This window comes from Helianthus annuus, chromosome 6 (assembly GCF_002127325.2).
Source record: "Helianthus annuus cultivar XRQ/B chromosome 6, HanXRQr2.0-SUNRISE, whole genome shotgun sequence".
In the NCBI taxonomy this organism is placed as follows: Eukaryota; Viridiplantae; Streptophyta; class Magnoliopsida; order Asterales; family Asteraceae; genus Helianthus; species Helianthus annuus.
In genome coordinates, this window is record NC_035438.2 from 43,332,630 (window position 1) to 43,338,997 (window position 6,368).

Sequence of the window (6,368 nt, forward strand, 5' to 3'; positions counted from 1 at the left end):
TGTCTCAGGAGATGAAGTTGTGAATTCTGTTTATTGTTTACTTCATCTTCATTCACAAACCCAGATAACCACGGTGTTTTCCCCTTGTATGTTTCTATATGACGCATTGTAAACACCCCACAATCTATACCGTTAGTAAGTGTTCTCCATTCCATCTTTTTTCTTTCTATCTCTGATTCTTCAAATGCTTTTATAGCTGGAGTTGGTTTTATGGCCTTTTGTAGGTATAAAACCAGTACCCTTCTCTGTAATATAGCAACATTGTGTTAGTAGCTTTACATAAATATAACATGTATATGAAGAAGTTTGGTATTACCGGTGTGTCTGGAAGCCCTTTGTATCTTTCCTCAAAATCTAGTTTAACTGTTGAATTGTCAATCAACTCAATTTTGCCGGTTTTCAAGTGGAAGCACAAGACATAGAAGCGGTCACCTTGAAGTACCAGAATAAACACGAGGTCAACCGATTCAAGTTTTTTTACCTCATATTTCAGTAATATGTCTTCAAAATTTGAGGTAAATACGTTTAGCTGTTGGTTGTCTGTGTAACAATCCTTGTACATGGCATCCGGCTGTATGTTAAGTAATTACAAGCATTGTTAAGTAATGTATTACAAGGTAATTATACATGCGCAATTATTACATGCAAAATGCTTAATTGTTTCATGCGAAATGTCTGAAAATATTTCACTTGCGAATTGCTTATATTTTGTATGCGAAATCTCTTAGTATGCATTTTTTATTAGACATGCGAAATGCTTAACTGTTCATGCGAAATCTTATTTTGTTCATGCGAAATGTCTCAACTTTTTTACATTTGATTTTCTTATATTAGTATGCGAAATCACTGAATATGCATTTTTTGTTTGATATCAAATGCGAAAATGTTTAGATAAACATGCAAATGCTAAATCATATTGTTTAAATTCAAAAACATACCAGCATTGTGCTAAACAAGAAGAGTCTGTATGGTGATGATTTTCTATCCCTCTTCTTCTCTTCAAGGTTGAGCACATCAACAAATGCATCGATTCCGTTTGATGCTACATACTGACCTCTGAAGAAGCTTTCGAAGATACCTTTGAATGTGCAAACCCCAATTTTTTATCGGTAAAATACTTCTCTGCCAGGCAAACATTATATAATTAAATATTTTAAGCATATATATAGATGTTTTTAGTTGATCTAATTGTTTACTTACTCTATTCCCTCAAATGTATCAAATGTGTATCAAATCACACTCAATTCACGATCTAGTAGTGCTTCATGCATATTAACCACTCTGTTGCAGAATGGGGAACAAAATGCATCTCCAAGGTATGCATACCTTTTCTCATTTCGAATCTTTACCATTTCTATTGTCCTATAAAGGAGTTCATTTAACCCCTTTGGTTCCTCCTTTTTTTGTTCTCCACCTTCTTCTTTACCGACTTTTTGTTTTGCAGGGGGTTGTTTATTAGCTGGTTTTGAGTTTTCCCCTTACCTGGGTTCCTTCCCTTATGTACTACCAGGCTGGGTGCCAGGCTCAAAAGTGACTCAACCGATTGCAATTCTTCAGCCGTCACCTCAGGGCATACCACTTCTGGCTCCTTTTCAATTTCGATGCCTGAATCAGTTTGTTGTGGTTCCTTCTGTGTAGTTTCTCCTAAATTAACTGCTTCCACTTCAGTTTCAGATTTATCCTCATTGTTTGGCCCAGAATCTGCAAGTGTGTTGATCGAATGCTTTTAGTAAAAAATGTCAAAAGTTTATCCTTTTAGAGTTGAGTAGATTTGTTGTACTTGTGGAAGTATGTTTTTCTAGAACTTTTTCTGGATGTTTTTGTGTAGATTCAGCTAAGTTCACTGCTGCTTCCATCCCAGTTTCAGTTTCGCCACTTTCTGCAGGCCAGTTTAAGTTAAAAAAAAATATAAGATTTTGTTCTTTTATTTTATTTTCTTGTATAAAGTGTTTACCATGGACAGGTGGTTTGTAAGCGTATACACCTGGTTCCACAGTTTGAATATTTGCAAAAGGGTGTCTGTTATTCCTCCATCATTTGTTTTTGTTAATCCTTAATCATCTGGCTGTAGTATTATACACAAATTATTGAATTTTAATAACTCAGAATCAAAATCGCATGTTATACATGACATGGCATGCGGAATCAAAAATCAATTGTATGTGTGAAATCGCATGTGTATTTAAGAAATCGCATGTGTATATAAAATCCAATGTTTATATAAAATCGCATGTGTTCATTTGAAATCGCATGTTTACCTTCTGATTCCATTTGTCTGATGTCACACCCCCAAGTTTTACCTGCGGAGTAACACCCGTTTGAGGGCGTGACCGACCAGGATCCAGCCACCAATTATACAAAGCATTGGTTAATAGTAAAGTAAATTGCTATCTTGAGTAGTTTAGCAACATCTTAGTTTAAGTTCGATAGTAAGTTTAAACAAAACAGCGGAAGCATAAACCAAATAGTTTTAAAAGATAGTTCATGGTTCAAGATAAATAAAACCCACCACACGGGTTTTGACGATCACTACACATTCCCAAGCAGCAGCTCCTCAGTCACTGGTTACCTGCAAAGCATGCAGTAAGGGGTCAACAATAATGCTGAGTGAGTTCACTAGTTGTCCAGTTTTAATTACCAAAAACTTGTTTCACCAGTTAATTTATCCGTTTATACATGCCATGGGGAGCTACCCCAAAAGTTAGCGACTAAACTGTTTTTCCAATACCGAACACTAGGTAACCGTTTTGCGTTTCCGCAGGATGCCCCGATGTCAATGTTCTATCATCATTGACGGATGCCTGAGTACATTAGTTCACGACCGATCCCAAACCATGGCACGGTGTGAGGTTGGTAAAACCTAAATAGCGCTATCAACTAATAACCCGTTCGCCTGGCCCCGGCGACTAATCGGTATTATGTAGTAGGGACTTGAGTGATAGAGTTTCGTTTAGTGCCGTTAGTTGCAATCCGTATAAACAGTAATTAACTAAAGGTTCCCAATAACAATGGAAGAAAAGTAAGTTGTGTCCCTCATAGGGGGTAGTGTTGTTTGTAGTTCCGTTTCCCAAACCACCGGGAACGCATGCTTTAGGTTGTGAACTCACCTTGGGTTGCTCGGTAGATATTTTACTTGGTCAAACACGTTGGTCACCACGTCCTAGCATGGTTACCAAATATAGGTCAAGTTGGGGTACAAGTAATCACGTATAGCAAACATGTATAGACACACTGAACATGCATACAATCAAACAGCTGGGGGTATTGGGCCTAAACAGTAGCAGATACACAAGCAGTCCGGTTAACAGATAATCCAGCAAACTTTTGGCCCAATAACAGCCCAGTCGAGACAAGGGCGGTTTCGACTCGAGAATGCATGGTTTCGAGTCGCAACCTTGGTCTCGGTTCATCACGCTTTGGTTACGAGTCGCAACTAGGGGTTTCTGACTCGCAACCCTGGTTTCGGTCCATCAAGTGCTGCTTGCGAGTCGCAACCGGGAGATCTCGACAATTCACGTTGTGGTCTCGAGTCGCAACCAAGGGTTCCGACTCGCAACCACTGTTACGTGCACCTGAATTCTTCTAGAACCTGTCATGTGTACTGACCAATAGAATTGTGTTTTTGTGTGATTGTGTACTATCCAATAACATTTCACCAACATGTTTTCTTGTCCGGTAATTAATCAAAACAGATCAAAACATGCATTTTTTTGAATATTCATACCACATTCAAATTGTTCTTCATCATTCATTTGCATTCAAACAATTCATCTTTAGGGTTATCTCATCCTAAACAAACATGTTCCATCAAACCGATTCATTCATGTGGACTTAGATGCGAATCACTAAACCTTCAATCCACCCAAACATGCATTTATCAACAATAATCATGTAACATTTGATCTAAGCACTAACAACATAAATCTATGATCATGAACACCTTATACTATCAATCATTCATCAACCAAGTGTCTTAACACTTCATTATCATGCAAGAGTTCCATATTTCATCCATCTTTTCAAACATTACAAGGCAAATAGCACATTATGCATCAAAACACCTAGTGAACATCTAAAACACTAACCGATTCAAGTGAGACACAAAGGTGTTCAAGTTGGTGCTAGGATGAAGCCTTCGAGTGATGATTCCAAGCCGATCCGAAGATGTTCTTGTTGCCGGTTGAATTCGAGAAAGATGAGAGGGTGAGGAGGTGATCTTGGTTTGCTAAGGTTTAGGGTTTTAGTGAGGGAGAAGGAGTGAGTGAGGGAGAGTGTTTGCAAAAGTGGTAAAGGTTGGTCACCCTCATGGGTTTTATACCCATCTCGAGTGGGTTGAGGGCTCCCGAATGGGCTTCTCGGTTGCATAGCCCAACCGGCCAAACCGGCCCGCTTATTAGTGTTCACTCGAGACCGAGAGTGGTCTCGAGTCGGATCCGTGGGGTCTCGACTCACTTGTAACACGCATATAATATACATACACACAACATGTAATAACAAATAATTCATAGATTTTCATTTAATAATATACGTACACACATGTTACATCGAAAGATTGTCCGGGAAAACCCGAGGTGTCACATTATCCCCAAGTTTTAGGAACTTTCGTCCCGAAAGTTAAGGCAGTCACTGTCAAGCTAGTATAAGTGAGAACGTTTCAACGGGGTGTCACATCATTCCCCCGTTAGTTTGGAATTTCGTCCCGAAATTCGGTTGTAGCTTCAGTGCTGGGGTTTTCGTTTGGGAACAACTGGGGATACTTGTGCTTCATCTGGTCTTCCCGCTCCCAGGTAAACTCTGGGCCACGTCGCGAGTTCCAACGGACTCGTACAAGAGGTATCTGGCTACGTTTGAGGGTTTTGATCTCTCGATCCGTGATCTCAATCGGTTCCTCAGTAAAGTGTAGCTGTTCATCAATAGTTAGTTCCTTGAAGGGAATTACGAGCGTTTCATCTGATAGACACTTCTTCAGATTAGATACGTGAAAAACGTTGTGTACCGCACTCAGTTCTTCAGGCAGGTTCAATCTATAAGCAACCTTACCGATTTTCTCGGTAATTTCGAATGGTCTGATGTATCGCGGATTAAGCTTGCCCCTTTTTCCAAAGCGAACCACACCCTTCCAGGGTGAGACTTTAAGTATAACCCGGTCACCGGCCTGGAATTCCAATGGTTTCCTACGCTTATCAGCGTAACTCTTCTGACGGTCACGAGCTGCCGCCATGCGTTGTCTGATCTGGGCAATCTTTTCCGTTGTATCTACCACCATCTCTGGGCCCGTGATTTGACTATCACCGACTTCCGCCCAGCAGAGAGGTGATCGGCATTTACGACCGTACAATGCCTCGAAAGGTGCTGCCTGAATACTAGTGTGGTAGCTGTTGTTATAAGAGAACTCTACTAGCGGTAGATGCTTCTCCCAATTCTTGCCAAAATCGATCACACACGCTCTAAGCATGTCTTCTAGAGTCTGGATGGTGCGTTCGGACTGTCCATCCGTTTGCGGGTGATAAGCGGTGCTCATGTCCAAACGTGAGCCAAAGGATTTGTGCATAGCTTGCCACAATTCCGAAGTAAAGCGAGCGTCTCGGTCGGAAATAATCGAGGTTGGCACTCCATGCCTCGAAACTACTTCCTTTAAGTAAATCTCCGCCAAGGTAGAAAACTTGTCTGTTTCCTTAATAGCCAGAAAGTGCGCGGACTTGGTCAATCGATCTACTATTACCCAAATAGTATCATTTCCGCGTTGAGACCTAGGTAGCCCTGTAACAAAATCCATGGAAATTTGCTCCCATTTCTATTTCGGGATTTCTGGTTGTTGGAGTAGGCCTGCTGGCTTCTGGTACTCTGTCTTGACTCTTGCGCAAGTCAAACATTTGCTGACGTATGTTGCTATGTGGGCCTTCATGCCAGGCCACCAGTATGTTGTCCTCAAGTCGTGGTACATTTTATCCGAGCCAGGATGTACTGAGTAGCGGGACTTATGGGCTTCGTCCATCACGAGTTCACGTAAACCTCCAAAGAGTGGAACCCAAATGCGCCCTGTTACATAGTAAGCGCCATCTTCTTTCTGTTCTAGTCGCTGTCTCGATCCTCGCAGGGACTCAGCCCTGATGTTTTCCAGTTTCATTGCTTCGACTTGAGCACTTCGGATCTGGGTAGGGAGGTTAGACTGGATGGTAAGTTGCAATGCTCGTACGCGCTTTGGTATAGTGTCCTTTCGGCTAAGGGCGTCTGCCACGACATTGGCCTTGCCCGGATGGTACTTGATGGCGCATTCGTAGTCATTCAAGAGTTCGACCCAGCGGCGCTGTCGCATGTTCAATTCCTTTTGCCTAAAGATATGCTCGAGACTCCTGTGATCGGTGTAA